The following is a 16,029-nucleotide window of genomic DNA, read 5'->3' as shown; positions in this document are numbered from 1 at the left end:
AGCACTTGCTGTCAAGCCTCTTGTCGGCCCCTGAGCGTTCTGCGCTTCCTGGGGGGATCTTACTGCATGTCTCAGAGCCTCATGGCGGCTCTTCCACAGCCTTGGGCTGCTCCAGAGGCAATGGTCTCTGCCTACCATGCCAGTCTCATCAAAGGCAAGTCGAAGTGGGGAGGGCGCAAGCCCCCTTCCGGAGGTTCAGATGTCTCTCTTTCCACTAGAGCTGCTCTCCAGGGGAAGAGCTGGGGGAGCCCAGGCCTGTCCACTGTCCTGGGCTTCGGCCTAAGGACCCTAAATAGGAGATAGCTGATGGGGCTAATCCCCTGCCTCAGACACAGCAGCCTTTTTCCCGGGCCACTTCTCCTCCCACCTCCCCTTGGCACCCCCTGTACCTGGCTGAGCCGCTACTCTCTTCTAACGGCTCAGTCCTCTGGCCTCTCTTCCAGGTCTGTTCCTTACCTCTTCCCCCCTTCGGCCGCGGGTGACACCTGTCACAGGGAGCCAGAAGGCCTTCACTGGCACCAGGCGTCTGATTAGCCTTTTGCAGCAGACTGATTCTTAACGAGCCCCAGCCGCCTGCGTTGGCTGCTGGGCTGCACCCCGTGAGCCTAGATGGGGAACAAAAAGGCACTCGCTCAGCTTCCAGTATATTTGCTTTCCACCAGGCTCCTACAGGGTGCGGCCTGTGGTCTGCCACACTGCACACAGTCTCTACCTGTGCATTATGATCAGTACAACCAGCTAAACCCAGCAAGTTGTGGTGTATTCCTGGGTTGGAGATGGTCCCTGAGCTTGTGTTCCTCTCATTCAGTTCCACCACGAGGCCTTCAGATGGCTGAACTGAGCCACATAGCTGCACCTCATTGGCCAGCGTCCTTCGGTAGCTGTTTGGGTCCTGCTCCAGCAACAAGGAGCGAAAAAGCCATAGGCAGCACTGTAACTTATCTGGACCAAGATGCCTGGGCTGTTCGTTGGTAAACGTGCCACAGCTGGGCACTGTGTGCAGATCAGCACTCGGACCATGGATGTGGCACATACGGGCTCAAAGGCCTCCCCGGGTTATTGGAAAACAAAAGAAGTTTGATTATTTTTTGTTATTCTTTTGCCTGAAAGTTACACAGCTGCTAATTGGTACGCTGGGAGCAGCTGTTTCTGAACCATTCTGGGCTGTTTCTTTGTCTTGGCAGAACAACAGCCATTGTAATTTGAGCTTTGCATGGATGTTAGCAGCATACAGCGGATTCCTGTCCGTGATACCCAGACAAGCTAACCACAAGCTGCCTTGCAAAATTGAGAATTTCAACATTCAGCCCCAGCCAAACATGCTTGGGGCACAAAACGGTTGTCCATACAAAGGGATTCCAGGCTCCGAAATTGGGTTAGGTTGGGTCACGGAAGGCATGAAGAATCCTGGCTTACTTGCCATTCTTACGGTGAAGAAGGAGTCTCCACGCTTAAAGGAAATCTCCCATCAGTGCATTATGAATTCATTTGCAAATTACTCAGCACACCAAATGCAAGCAGAGTGGTGTTATTTTGCACATCAGTCAGTAAGACCGGCGTCATGAATAAATGCCCTGCACTGTATAAGATTTTGCCGTTAACGCCACGGTAGAAGATGACCTAATTAACATGCATGTTTTAAAACTACATTTCAATGTCAGAGATTTGTTTTTTGATCTCCCACGCAAGCAAATTGCACAATCATCTGCCGTGACACTTTCTACCTGACACAGTTAAGCTGTTTCTTGTAAAATCCTCTGATTTGCAGCTGTGTTACCAGTGCGGCAACACAGGAGATGAGAAGGCAGAAAACCATGGGCCCAAGTGTGCTGGGAGTGAGGCCTCCATGAAAACATCCCACCTTACCCAGCCCACGATTGTCTCTGTCCTTTCGTGGGGCTGCGGGTCGGTGTGTTGCTCCCAGAGCAACGCCTCAGAGATGCGAGGTTCTGTCCTGGCGCCTTGTAGCCAGGCCACTATGTGCTGTAGGGCCAGGCCAGTAGCAGGTGAATTCCTGGCATGCCAGCCCAGCTCTGCCAGTGAAGGTGTTGGGGGGGTAGGTAAGGACCCCCTCATTCCCTACTCACACGCTTGACGGGGGCACAGGTGTGCAGCCCAGGCTGCGACCTGGTAACAAGACCCGGTTTTGGTTCAGTAATTTCTGGAGGCCCCCGGAACGGCTCTGTATCGTGTGGTTAAGCTGGAAATAACCGGGTGAGGGAGGGGTGTCAATGTTGATTGCACCAGTGTTTACCAAGAAGCCTGACCCACTTCATGACGAGCGAGAGAAACTCAAGCCCCCCAGCAAAGCTCTGTGCCTCTGAGCTTGGCCACTGCTCTTCCGTCCAGCCCGGCCTCACAACTCGTCAGGTTGCAGGGGCCGCTTGCTCGCACATCTCTGCCAGGAGGCACAACTGGACCTGGCTGGAGCCGGCAGTGCTGGGGCTCCTGCGTTGGTCTCACCTTTGTGACAAGGGGCTGGGGGTGGGAGCGGGACCTGCGTAATTCTCGTGGCTGTGAGTGTGACCAAGGAAATAACCCAACCTGTCCAGCACGTCTGGTCTTGTCTGCTGCTCCCTCACGAGGGCCAACAGCTACAGCGGGCCCAGGGCGCAGCGGGAGGCGGCCTGGCTCCGTGCTTCGGCAGGGGCGGGGCCCAGGGCACTCACTTTTAACAGCGCTCAGCCCATGGCATTGCTCCCGCCAGCGGCGTGCAGCCAGAGCAGCACGGCTGCGGCACTTCCCGGCGACCCAGAGCTCCGGCCCCCGACCACGGCTATTTCAGCAGCAGCGGCAGCCGGAGCTCTGGGCCCCTTTGAAATACTGGGTCTGGGGGCACTTACTGGCTTGGCCCTCCCTCGGCAGGCCTGATGCTGGAGCCAGACTGAAACAGCCCTGCAGCCTGAGTGAGCCGGCATGGGCCAGCCGGGGGTTTTAACTGCAGCGTACACATCCCCTGAGCGGGCGTTGTGCTGCTGCTTTGAACCCAGGCTGCCACGGCCTAGCAGCCAGACTGCCCTGCCTCCTGGGCACACAGCACACGGTCCAGGCTTGCTGGGACATGATCCAGACCCAGCCTTGCTATCCAGCCAACAGCCCCCACGGCCCAGACCTCAGCTTGCTCACTGCTTTAGGCTTCCACAAACCCCACTCCTGCTCCTGCCTGGGCTGCCCCAGTGCTCAGTTCCACGGCAGCAGCAGGTCCCCAGCCCCACTGCAGGGTACAGCAGGCCTGGGCTCCGAGGAGCTGCTCACGTCCAACTGCCCTTCAGGGCTCCAGAGGAATCCCCATCTTGCTGGCTGTGGGGGGGTCAGAGGCACAAGTGAGCAGCAGGGAAGCCCAGCAGAGCAGGAGGTTTAAAGTGAGCACCATTTCCTCCATGTTTCTAAACCGCCTGCCACAAACATGCCCCAACAGCAGAGCGAGAATGTCCACGAGCGATTGCCCATCCTGAAGGTTAGCAAGCCAGGAAGCAGGCTGCTTCTGCAGGGGCGCAGTGACAGGAGAAGGCTCTGCTTGGCGTCAGCCTCTCAGGCTGGCCAATGTGGCTCAGAGGAGTTCACAGAAGTGTCCAAAGGTTCATTCATGGCTCCAGTGTGGGTACCGGGCAGGGACGAAATGTCCCAGTCCCAGTTCCAGTTCTTTGTACAGCTGCTACCCAGCAGATTGCACCCCAGCTACGGAAACAGCAGGCATTGGTGTTGCACAGCGCCTGGAGGGCCGTGAAGTGGGCCCATTGGCTTAGCAGGGGCTGATTTTAAATAGCTGTTTGTGCCAAAAAAGTGGCAGCTGAGGTGGCCAAGTTACTATAGCAACCAGGGGAGAAAGTGAAAATTAGCAGTGATGCCACATAGGACAGATTGGCTTTATTGTTGTTTCGCGTAGAACGTTGCTTAAAACACCAGCCCAGGAGCCATAAGTCGGCAGGAAAGCCCTATTAGTGCCGAACATGACTAAGCAAAACCATTTGCTAAAGTTTTGTCAAGAGACAAGAAATCTTCCCAAACTTGGTTGTCCGTGGACTTGTCCCCCATCCGCCACGCCAGGGTATGTAAATAATTCAGAGAAACTACATTTTATGTTTCCTCACCTGTTAACCATGGCAGCAGAAGCATAATATCAAGTGGAAGCGGATCCCAGAGGTGCTCTACACTGAGTTCCTAGAACATCAGATTGTCAGGGGAGGAACTGTTTGCATATTTGTTCAGTGCCTGGCACTCAGACTTGCCACTTACTTGTAATTCTATAATACCAAGGCTCTTCAGACACTGCTTGTTGTTCAGTATCCACAGACACAATCAGCTGGAGTACTCACGTTTGATGTGCTCTGCAAGGACAGGGACAAACTCACCACTAGGCGATAGTCACTCTTCATTGTCCTGGGGTACCAAGTCTGGAGGCAGGAATAAGGGTCATGGAGTACGAGCTGCTAATAGCTGCTCTAGGCACCAAAGCTGCCTGGCCAGGTGGGAACTAACATGATGAGCCTGGCGACATCTTGCTTGATCCTTTAGCATGCCCCGGAGATCAAATGGACTGATGGGTTACGCAGATCAAATCCAATGACTACCAAACAAGGAATGAATCTGGTAGGGGCCTTGGGCTCTGTGGATCGCTGTGGAATGAGAAGTCAGACTCTTGTTTTGGTCAGTCATGAACAGGTGCTAATGAAGGATGACCCCTTTCATGGGAAATCACATGAAACACCGACTCCTGGACTACCCCCTCATGAGTTGGAGAGAAACGCCTGCTACAACAGCCCACCACAATGTTCTGCAGGCCTTGAAGGTGAACTGCTGTGGGAGATCATGGGTGGAGGGGATTGTGGCACCCCAGCCCTGTCTATATAAAACATGGCCACGGTACTGTCTGTCCAAATTTGGATACACAGCTCTTGAATCAGAAGCAGGAACTCAATAAAAGCCCCTGCTCAGAGTTCCAGTACACTTAGATGCCCCCTTGCGAGTCCGATTGCCTCATGCTTGATGGAGAGCCAGCTGAGCTCCCCATCCCGAAGGCAGCGCAGCCGTCACTCACAGTCTGGTACAAGGGGGTGGACAAAAGGGTGCTCCTCTGCACACCTTGGTGGGATCTTTGCACCCACTGGGTGATGAAAGCATGCCTGGGACAGGGCTCGTTTCAAGGGCAGTGAGCAGGGTAGCTCTCTGGGTTCCTACTGGTTTTTCTTTTGGTGTGGAGAGAGGGTTGGAGTTGTTTTTCATTTTTGGATGGGCCACATGGGGTGTGGGTGCTGAGAACATGTACAACCCCGGCTGGCAAAACAAGTCAGGCTCTTCCTCATCTTGGGAAATCAGCAGAGGCCTTTTGGTGTGATGTTTGCTTCATGCATGCACTGATTTTAGCCAACTTTGCATGCCGCATAGGCACTGTCTGGCGTGCTGTGTGAGGAACCTGCAGGAAGGTAGGTGCCCGAGTACATTTGGACCAGTCCTTACTGTACCATATGGAGGCGTCTGTAGCTGAATGACAAGACCAGGCAGAGCTCTGAGCCTCTTTTTGGGCAGATCGGCTCTGGTGGTTGCAGAGGCTAATATTGTCCCGATGAATTTCACTTGTTATGCTGGTATTCCTGGGACTTTCCTCTGTCGATATTCAGGCTGAGCATCATGAAGAGTTGAAGACTCTGATGGGTGGCGCTTTCCCCCTGTTGTGGAGACTTTCCTCAGATAAGCCAGTCGTGAAGGTACATTTTATGCCTTATCTTCTCAGATGAGCAGTGACGACTGCTCAGCCCGGGACGAACATCCTCAGTGCTGTCGAGACACCAAAGGGTAGGATGGACCCTGTGCTGACAGGGTTTTGTACCACCCTGCAGTGCTGAAGCAGCTTTTGTAGTGGGGATACTGAGAGCTTTTGAACTACACGATAACGCCGGTATGGGAGGGACACCACTCCGATCCAGGGAATGTGACAGTGTTGCCTACACCCCTAGGTCCAGCACCGATGGTCCTATGGGGAGTCTGAAGCTCTTCCTGTGCACCAGGTATGTGGAGGTGGGCACCCTGCTGAGCTCTATTAACCATCAGAATATGAGGTACTTTCTTGCTCTATTAAACATGCTGCAATTGCTTATTCCCATTAATTGGTGCCTTGTTTTCAAAGAACTGTGGTTTGCACATCTGGCCTTTGAGCGAAGGGCCGTAGCTGTGTCCTTCTAAGAATTAGCGGGACCAGCCTGCTCCAGGGGCTCCTCTGTGGGTCAGAGACAAGCCCACTAGCAATACCCTGGCAATGCCTCTAGGGCAGGCCCCCACCTTATTACCCCTCTGGAGGGAACACCTTGTTCATTTAGACAAACCACTCTGGAGCGCCCGAGGTCCAAACTGTGGAATAAGAGGAGGTTTGCCAGCTTTCCTGTTTGCAACAAGCTCACACCATGTGACATGCACAAGCTACAAACTACACAGGGCCCAAGGTCCTTGATGGATGACTTTCATTCAAGATTTTGCCAGCTGCAGACAACATCTACCAAGCTAGCTGATTCTTGCAACTTCACCACACACCCAGAAAGCACTGACGAGGTGTTATTAAAATTGATCGCAGTCCAAAACTTCTCTATTTGCAGGGATGGGTTGTCGGCTTCCTGGAAGTGAATGCTTGCAGACAGCCTGAAAATCTAATGCCCATCACAGGATTTTATGGGTTTGGAAGCACACCCTGGGGTGAATTATACAATTCTCACGAATCACAAATCAAAACATTGTACATAACTGCCAGGAGCAAATCTATGTGCTTCCCTACGTCTTGCCACTTGCAGCATAAATGCTGACTGTGATGAATTGGCTGAAGAGAAGAATCAATAACATGCACCACCTCAGTAATGCTTTAGCTGGGGGCCCTGAGAATGATGATGAAGACGAATGTCAGTCACAGGAGCTATGCCTTGCCTGGCTCTATACACGGTGCTGTCGCTCCCATTGTGACGGTACCGCAGCCCATGAGATGTCATACAGACAATGCTGCTCATCAAGACAAAAGGCACAAACAGCCCAACATGTTGCTCGTGGGCTGCACTTCTCACTGCCAAACCCGGATCAGAGCGACTGGAAAGAACAACGTGTCAACGTCCCCCCCTGAAGCAGCAAGAGCTTTGCAGGCAGTTCCTCCCTCCCCTGGGCCGGTCATACTTTCTTTAGGGGCTCACGTTGGTGCTAGCAGCATAGTATCTAAGCACCTACCTGCTGAGCCATACCCAGAGATTCCTCATGCACCTCTCCTGCTCCTCAGGGAACCGAACTGCCATTTCAGGTGGGCAGAGACAAGATTCAGTTTAAAGTACGTTCCTGTTCGATCTCAGCTGGAAACCCCGAGTTCTGGGTGTCCGTGTGCTTTTCAGCAGGAGCTGTGTTGAAGCCCTCAGACAGACAGAGCGAGGTAAATGCGAGCCCACCCGCAGGCTACACGTTTCTGACAAGCCTTTCAGGCAGCTGGCTTTTCCTCCCCCATGTTCCTGAAAGCCAGGTGCTCAGTACTGATCTCAAATGTACCCACCATAGATTAACTGTGGGCCTCTTCTCAGTTCCACAGGATGCTGCTGATGGTTTTAATACCCTGACCAGCAGGAGAACAAATGATTTCCACTCTTCTCTACTCGGGGCTGAGAAACAGTAACCTGACCCAAGGGTCACTGGTAAGAAAGAGGCCGCCCATGGCAGTTTGACCAACAGAAAGCAACAGGAGTGTGCATAAATTGCACCCAACTATCTCTGCTCCTGGGCTAGGTGTAGTTGCTTCCTCCTCCTACTTTAGGGGAAATAACTTTTCCCAGGGTACCTCAAGTGACCTGGCTCCATCCACTAGCTCCTAGCTGAGTGTCACACTTCTGCGATTATGGCCTTTACAACCAGGCTTAGTAGGGGTTGGCTCCTTTGACTGCACTACAGGAGAGAGGAAAATGACATTAGAGCACCAAAAGGTGTTCTTCCAGCAGCCTGCTGCCGTCAGCTCTGGGCCGTACCTTCAGGAGATTGATACAAAAGGCTGCTTCTGCCGCAGGGAGGGGTGGAGAACCTGCGTTTAGTTGAATGGCCAAATGTTGCACTATCCAGCTGCCAGGTCACCAAGGCAGCTACGAAGGAAGAGCAATGTTGTCAGCTACCATTTACTACAAGTCATTTTTACTGCATTCTCCTTTCCCGAGCTGGAGTTGTTGGATATCTACGAAAACGTGTCTTTTCCCAGGTACAACAGTCATTAATTACCCTGGGAAAAGTTCATTTGCCTTTTGTTCATTACTGGGGACTTGAATTTTATTTGCAGGTACACTAAGCTTGGTTACTGGCTTGGAATGCAATAGTATTATTCTTTCCGCTCCCCACACACCTATGGGTGATGAAGGCAATGTGCTGTTGTTTTCATGGGTTGTTTTCATTTTTGACAAGCATCCATGGGAAGGAAACATCACTTTTATCAAAGCCTTAGAAGCAGCAGCAGAGCTGTGTTAACCTTTTAAGGGAATCACGTTCACCCACTTTGAAAGAGACCCACTATCAGCTACCTTTTGTGAAAGAGAGAGTAGAGTGATCCCACAAAATCAAGAGAGGGCTTAACTGGTCCCCTGATGTTTTTCAAAGGGAGCATCTACATTGAGAGGCTGAACTCCAAACCTGGTTTTACAATACGGTAGACCCCCCAGCTTATGCGGAGGTTGCATTCTTGACATCCCTGAGTAAGCTGAATTTTTGTGTAACTGGAGGAGCCAGGAAACTGACCAGAACAGCAGCGCTGGTCAGTTTCCCATTTCCTTTGAGTGGTGGGGAGCTGGAGCCTGGCTGGTGCTGGTCAGCTTCACAGCTCCCATCAGCAGAGGGGAGCTGGAGTCTAGCTCCCAGCTCTCCTCCGTTCAAGGAAGATGGGAAACTGACCAGCGCTGGTGCAGCAGCCACGTTAACCTGAGATACACGCAACTTGAATGTGTGCATCTTGGGGTTTTACTGTATTTTATTTTTCCTATACAAGAGTTTAAATTAGGGATTAAATTCTTTTGCCTTCTCTCAATCAAAGAAATTCAATGGGAGTGATAAGTTGGCTTACAAACGTGAGAGTCACAAACATGTGAGAGTCTGTTTCTACCATGCTCTTATGATCTTTTTTGGAGAATAAGTTAGCTTTATTACTTGGATGTACACAGGGTCCATCTGACCTTTTATAAATAAAGGCGATTGTTAGGGCAAGAGGCTAAAAGCTTCATTCAAGGTAACAGAGGCACAGGTATAAGGTCTACCACTTGAGCAGGCAAACCCTCAAACAATGGAAGGACAAACATTTTAGAAAGGTGTTAGACGCCTGTGGATTTTTGGTATCACCCGTGGCCTGTCCATGGCTTGTACTAAAAATATCCACGGCAAAATGTTAGCCTTACTTACCATGCAGGTTTACTCCTTGTTGACTGCTTGTGCTAAAGGTTTTCGGGCCTTATGCCTTGATCAGCTTAGGTAAACTGGGCCTGATGGTCCTGGTCATTGTGTTCCTGCCTTGACTTATGGCTATGCCTTCCTTAGAAAAAAAACAACCCTACAGGCTATGGCTGTGAAGATGTGGTTAACATGGCAGGAACCCCCCATAAGAATGGGTGTTTCACTCAGACTCTGGCCTTAGTAGATGACTTCCTGGGCCATTATAGGTAGTCAGAGATCTGAGATGGAGCTATCAATACTTCTCCCAGTTTTCCATAGTCTCTGTATCCACCCAGCAAGACGTTGAGCCTCCATTGCCACAGAGCACATGATGGTTGCAGCTGTTACAAACACTGCTCGCCGAGGAATGACTCTCACCAGGACACCGGGACACAGTGAATACCCTGCAGAGTCTGACACCTTCACCATGGACACTACCTACAGCTCGCCTCTTTGTCAAGTGCGCCACAGTTCAAAACCGGCAATGAAGCAGGCCCGACTCAGGTGGCTACGGTGGCAGCAGCAGATTGTGACTCTGAACACTGGGGATTGGCAGCAATACACGGACCAGACAATCTCGTTTAAAAACCACCATAGAAGAAAGTAGATCAACTTCAAATCCACTTAATTATCCTGAAACGAACAATGTGTTTCTGAGACCAATTGCCAAAAATGCCATGGGCACGACAGCGAGAGAGGGACTCACAATGCCCGTGCCGAATTGCGCTGGCAGCAGGATAGTTGGCTCTGTGCAACCTTTTATAGGCTGTTGGATCGGCAAGGAAGTCAGGACCGGCCAAGCAGTTCTCAAAGGACCACAACATGATTTCAGTGCACATCAGACCCGACTAAAGAATTCACACAAAGAGGTGGTGGTGGGGGGCCGTTAGGGTTAGCAGAAATATGGAGAATCAGGGTGAGTGAATTACATACGTACCGTATCTGCTTCTTGCAGATTCTATTGGCACGCTCACTTGACTCAATTTGTGATGGTACGTGTATGCCTGCCAAGGAAGTCAACTACATGATCTGATCTCATGCCAAGCTCCTATTAACAACTGCATTTTCTGTTGAAGCCAGGATGTTCATTAACTGTGATCCATAATTACAAATAATTTAGAGACATATCATTTTCACTCACTTGCCAGCTATAACCTGAACCTGACATTTGAATGCCTTGTTCCTAGTAAAAATTCAAAGCAATCATCCCAAACAAGCGCTGCTCTGCAGCTGAAGATATATGCCAGCAGAGGGTCAGACCACTAGCAATGCCCTGGAAGTAAAGCATTTCCTTTAACCTTCTCTGGTGGAGCAAGTGCTTACTATTGGAATAACAGTAGCACCTCAAAGCCCAATCGGGGTTGCAGGGCTTTGTGGTTTGGTGCTGCTCAGATTCAGAGAGGAAGGCCAGGCATCTTGCTCTGAAGAGTTTATAGCCTGATTTTAGGCATGGTGGAACAAACGAGCAAGAAACAGCAGGAGGGAGGATGCAGGAAGATTAAGAAAAATTCTTAACTCCACAAGCTCGAAAATGCAAACTGTGGGTGATTCCAAATCAACCTCTTAACAGACACCAAACTCGGCAGGGAGAGTTATGATTATGTAGCCTGATCTCCCGTACAGCACTGGTCAGAGAAATTCCCCACAATGATTCCCAAAGCAGAGCTTTCAGAAAAAGATCTAGCCTTGCCTTTAAAATTCCCAATGAGGGGCACTCTTGGGAAATTGTTCCAGTGGTTAGTGACTCTCACGATTAACAATGTGCACCTTATTTCCAGTTAAAACAAAAAGCAGTCAAGTAGCACTTTAAAGACTAGCATAATGGTTTATTAGGTGAGCTTTCGTGGGACAGACCCACTGCTTCAGACCACAGCCAGACCAGAATCCATATCCAGAAGTGGGTCTGTCCCACGAAAGCTCACCTAATAAACTATTTTGCTAGTCTTCGAAGTGCTACTTGACTGCTTTTTGTTTTGATACTGTATAGACTAGCACGGCTTCCTCTCTGTTACTTATTTCCAGTTGGAATTTGTTAAGAAGTTAGTTATTTTAAATCTGGCCTAAATGTGGTCTATTTTCCAGACTTCTGCAGTCCAGTCTTGTGGAGAGGGCATGGAGCTGGGAGCCGGGAGCCCTGGAGTCTATTCCTGTCTCTGCCACTGACTAGCTGGGAGACCTTGGGGAAGTCCCTCAACATCTTGTGCCTCTGTTTCCCCTTGATCACTTTCTGTCTAGACTATTGTGCCTGAGGTTCATTTGGTCTAGCATTGTCTCTTACTAGGTGTGTGTGTGTGTATATACACACACACACACACACACACATTATATATATATATATATACAACACCTCACTCAACGAGGCCCTCATCTTAATTGAGGCTTCCTGGTATTACCATAATTGTAAATAATGAATAATAACAATTTCCATGTTTTATTAAAGCCTCTGCCTACAATCAAATGATTGAAACAAATTCTATCAGTGGTGTGCTTCTGACCTTTTCATGTAAAAATGAAAACTTTCTTCAAATACTAAACCCGTGATTTGTTTCAATTCCTTTTGCTAAAGTCTCCTCAGGACAAAGAAATCAGCCAAAGGTCAGTCACAAATGTACTGTTGAAAAACACATTTCAGGTTTGATGCTTTTCAAAGCCATTCTGGGATTTTTCTTGTCATTTTTTGCACCACACACCCAGTGAACCATGGACTATAGTAACCAGACAAAGCTCACGTGATGTCCTTTACATACAGTCCTGATAGCTGACAGCTCGTGTTCAATGGCTGCCTCTCCACTGCCTATTCTAAACACAGTTGGAAGCTCTGGTTGAAATTCTAGCCCAGCAATGGTTAGGCACAGTGAGGAGTGCAGCCTGTGTTCCTTGCCCAGGCTGCTCTAAAGTCTATGGGAGCTTTGCCCAAGTAAAGGCTGAACTGGATACTTCAGCATTTGGTTGACAGCATCCATGGTCTTTAGTCTAACACTGTGTCAGTTGAAAGGGATTTTAAAAGAAGCCAGTGGACTTATCATTACACTGGGGAAATATTCCTTTTCTAGAAAGTCTCTCCCACAGCTGCCTGATGTTCATTGAGATGTGCTCAAGGTGGGCATGAAGAGAGATCTTAGAACCTTACTAAAGGGCCTGGCTAGTCCCCAAAAGTCACAGGGTGTGATTCCATACTCAGCTGCACCCTGGGAAACCAGAAGTCAGATCAGAACCAGGCCCAACGACTTGCTTGCTGAGGGGGGGTGTGTGTGCCAAGCAAATGCACTCATTTGCCCCCTTGTAATACTTCGCTAATCTTCGTATTTAGGAGTGCAGGAACCAATGATAGGACCCTTTGTTTTCAGCTGTTATTTGATTTAATTTTTCCTGGGAATTCATCAGTATTTATTATGACAACAAAACAAACAGCTGAAAATCGGTGCAAAAGCTATTAATTTTTCTGGGTAAATATCGGGGCCTATTTTAGTGGACAGAAGGACAGGAGGAAAAAGTGTTCAGTTGATTAATGCTTCGATGAATGGAATTCAGTGTGGTTTTGCTACAGAACTAAAACAGAACTGCAAACACAGGGCCACCGCTGAGTTTAAGGGAACAAGACATCTCCAATCTGCAAACAAAACTTTTCATTTGAAAAGGGGTTTACAGTTATAGACTTAGAAATATTAGCCTATATTTACATAGAATAATATCAACCAATACTTCAATGTATTTATAAATACCCACTGTCTTATATGAAGTCTTTCAGTGCAATTTCCAAATGCCCTGTGCAGCATAGGCTTGAAGCAATCTTTTTCAGTTTTTTTCTTCCCAAGGTCCTTTATCCTACAGTCTTGGATGCAGCCAAATTTCAAAAATACTCTCCACATGTCAAGTAAGCCAGGCTGAACACTGAGGATGAGAGAGGTAACACAGCTCAGCACTGGTGCAGTGGATTTTCCAGTACAAGAAGTCTTGTGGCACCTTATAGACTAACAGATATTTTGGAGCATGGGCTTTCATCGGCAAAGACCCGCTTCGTCAGATACATCAGATGTGGATTTTCCAGAATTCCAGGGGAGTGCTGGAGTGATTGTCCAGGGAAGGCATTACCCTGCAAGGGCAGAATTCACTTACTAGTTTTGAATTGTCTTCATTAGAAGCCACAAAGGGGGAGATTATCTGAGGACTGTGCACTCTTTCAATTTATCAGCCGAGACCACACTTTTATGAGTATCAAACAACACAAACAGTGGACAGAAAGCTGATCAGCTGTAAAAGCTTTGGGGTGAGGTGGGGGCAATGGACAATACCATATTGCGAGTGACAGTAGCTTCCCATGTCTTTGGCAGCTCTTTGCACAAACTTTTGAAACCTTTTGCAAGGCTGTCCTGCTCAGTGACTGGCAATGCAGATATGAAACAATTTTTTTCTGGACTCGCTGAGGATGTGACTTGCACAAGAAAACATGCAGTCTGTTAAAGAACTGGATTCCAATTAGTTTGTGCTTCATATAGTGGCTGGCATGTTTCAACCAGGAATTCAAGCTTTGTGCTAAGGCTTTGCTCCATTTCTTGAGTAGTTGCTTGAGATTTCAGCTTTTCCATTGTTGAACTTCCTGTTCTAAAGGTCATATTAAGACATCCCATGTCTTCAGATCACTGTGCAGCCAAACACAAACTAAACTGGCTTGTCTGTGCAACTGAAATGTGCCATCGCTTTGCAAACATCCCAGTGAAGGATTTTAGTTTTACTTGAAAGCTTGAAAACTGCAGCAGCACCTGTTATGAACTTTTTAAAATCAGCCATTTTGGGAACACCTGTTGCATGAGAGACAGCACCATGCAGCGGATGAGCTGTGCAAGATAAACAAAGCTATTCAAGTTTCCCATTCAGCTTTACAGCTCGTGCACTTGGCACAATAAGAAGCAAAGTTGGAATGAGGGTTCCCTGTACGCTGAGTACTTGGGCAGCCACCCCGGGGAGACACAGGTGCTGCCCAGCTGGTTAGCAGAGCGCCCACAGCTGTCCACAGCCAGCAGCCTGTGTTTCCATTGACAGTGCACATCACAAAAGGCATTCCGAACACGGATGGAAAACAAATGGAGAGAACATTGGCTGGAATTCATAATTGCCACATCCTTCCAGGCAAGGTCATACTCATTGACAGTTTTACTGGCACAAGCTGCCTAACTGTTTGGTGACTTCACAAACTCTCAGTCTACCAAAATGAGTGCAGGCTTTGCTGCAACAAAATCAAAAGATGAAAATAAAATGGCCGGGGGTGGGTGGGGTGGGGGCAGCTCAGAACAGCTGACAGTTCCTAAACACCGCCCCTCCATATTTCCAGCCAACCTCTCTTTAATTTTGTTGGCTAAATGCAACATCATTCTTCATCACATACTTCTTGGTCAGATTGATTGCAATAGGCAAAAATTTTGTAGCAGGATGGAAATGCCATAGAAAGCTCCCCAAGGCCATCAGCAAGGCCTAACTACTGCCCTGTAAAGCGGAGGGCAAGTACAATTTTACTTACTATTTCATGTTATTCTTGCTCTTTCTGCTGTGTCCCGCCAAAAGCTGATTCCGAAGATTGCTTGTGTCTATTTTTGCCTTCTCATTTTTAGTCTGAAGTGTTGCTTGTTCTGCAAGGCTGCATCTACACTGGTAAGTACCTTTGAAATTAACTTCAACAGAAGCCCTTCTTTCGAAATTCCCTGCAGAGCGCCTGCCCCAAACTGCGGCCTTTCGAAATTAACTTTGGAAGAACGGGGCCGTTCCATCGAAGTTGGTCCTCCGTTCCCGGGGTGGGAAGAGCGCCCTCCATCGAAAGAGAGCATGTGTAGACGCTCCATGGGTGGCTATTTCGAAAGAGGGAGTCCTCCGTGGCAGTGATCAGCTGGTGGGCGGGGGCGTCGCTTCACTGCACAAGCAGAGCTCTATGGCTCCTGTGTCTGCCCGTGTTTAAAGACGCAGTCTTCCACAAACCCTAGGCAGGGAGCTGAGAGCGTGCTGGTAGCAGGGAGCCCACGCTACTTACCAGCATGCTGCATCCAGCGATGCCCCAAGTGAACCAGCACACTCCCTGGACCCATGGCCAGCGCCCTGAACCGCCACACCCTAGAGTCTCCCCAAGGACAGCTGGGAGCTCCCCGGGAGCCGAGCCAGGTCCCAGGCAGATGGGCCCTCTCCTGGACAGAGGCTGAATTCCTCTGGGAAGATGGAGGTCCTACCTCAGACACGGGTCCAGCACAGGAACGTGGCTGCCTTCAAGTGCCTCTCAAAGGCCTTCACTGGCCGGGGCCACCCCACCCGCACCCCGGACCAGGTGAGACTGAAGGTCAAGGAGCTCCAGCAGGGGTACTGCAAGGCCCAGGATGCATTTGGATGGTCGGAGCAGCACCCACCAGCTGCCCCTACTGGACGTGGCCAAGCCGGAGCTGGAGCAGGGGACAGAAGACAAGGACTGCCTTGGACTGCCAACCACCGCCAGGCCCCAGCGCACTGTCTGTCTCCTCAAGGCCATCTGTGATGACAAAGGCTCAAGCGAGGAGGCCCTTGTCATCAACATCCTTCGGGGCTGCCTAGCCGGGCCTCCTCCACCCATGCCTCACCCGAGTTCCTGGAGGGACC

This window comes from Carettochelys insculpta, chromosome 11 (genome assembly GCF_033958435.1).
Source record: "Carettochelys insculpta isolate YL-2023 chromosome 11, ASM3395843v1, whole genome shotgun sequence".
Lineage (NCBI taxonomy): Eukaryota > Metazoa > Chordata > Testudines > Carettochelyidae > Carettochelys > Carettochelys insculpta.
The sequence above is the reverse complement of the archived record's forward strand: the minus strand, read 5'-3'. Positions refer to the sequence as shown.